This window comes from Carya illinoinensis, chromosome 11 (assembly GCF_018687715.1).
Source record: "Carya illinoinensis cultivar Pawnee chromosome 11, C.illinoinensisPawnee_v1, whole genome shotgun sequence".
In the NCBI taxonomy this organism is placed as follows: domain Eukaryota; kingdom Viridiplantae; phylum Streptophyta; class Magnoliopsida; order Fagales; family Juglandaceae; genus Carya; species Carya illinoinensis.
The window spans coordinates 23,415,985-23,417,026 of record NC_056762.1 but is presented as its reverse complement, the minus strand read 5'-3'; the positions used below and the strand labels follow the sequence as shown (position 1 = coordinate 23,417,026).

Here is a 1,042-nt window from a genome sequence, read left to right as displayed (position 1 = left end):
ATTTCATGTATCAAAACTAAATAAATGAAAATTATACAAACTAGATTAATGGGTAGGAGAGCAGAAATAGTAAAATAATGTTTGAAGAGTGACTAGTATTTCTTCAAAACTTAGATTAATTTCTATGATAGTTCGGTCCCATCGATCCTAGCACCTGCTGGGAGCTACCCTTGGAATAATTTTTTTTTTTTTTTTGTTTATGGCATGATTAAAGACACATTTTTTAATTATGTTGTGAATTTTTTTTGACAAAATTATATTTAAAATGTGTTAAAAAATACATGTAAAAAAACCAGGAAAAAAAACTTGAACATAACTAACGGTGGCTCCTAGCAAGAGTTGGGATTGGTGCATATATAGATTTTCTTTTGTGTCAATAATTTGGACACTAAAAGTTAAAGAGGCATCGGAATAGACTGGTTTGGTTTTTGCAACTATCAAAAATTGCGGCATAAGGGTTTGGTTGGTTTAATTTCTTTTGTGACTTGGAAAATAAGACGCAACTAAATGTAGGTCGATGCAAATAAAATTTTCACTGTGCATGTGGCTAATATGACCATTTATGTTGGTTATTTGTTGTAGGTTTAATAATGACGTAAGTACTGATTTATTGCGACAATTTATTGAATGATGAAAATAATTGGATTGAAAAAGTCGTTTCTGTTGTAGTGGGAGGTCGTGATGTGGACACTTGCGCAATAAGTCCTTGTATCTCGTTCATGCCTCATATAATGATTCACCTTCAAATTGGGTGAAGGTTGTAACATCATTCCTTGACTTCACTGTCTTTGCTAGAGGGAGATATTTTGCTAAGAATTTTTGTGCCAACTCTTCCCACGTAGTAATGATGCCAGGTGGCAAAGAGTTGAACTAAGTTTTTGCTTTTTCCCTAAGTGAGAAAGGAAAAAGTCTCAATAGAATCGCGTCATTTGTCACTCTACTATGTTTAAAAGTATCACAAAATTCCAATATCGACATTAGGATCTTCTTGTGAGAGGCCCCCAAACTGAATAGTTTGTTGTATCATTTGAATTATCAATGG

At 33.1% G+C, this 1,042-nt stretch overlaps 1 non-coding gene across 1 annotated transcript; it reads left to right on the top strand.

Moving 5' to 3' along the window:
• Positions 1-673: 673 nt before the first annotated feature.
• LOC122283585 lies at positions 674-780 on the top strand. The gene has a single exon (XR_006230983.1). It is a non-coding gene; the product is annotated as a small nucleolar RNA R71 (small nucleolar RNA).
• Positions 781-1,042: the final 262 nt, after the last annotated feature.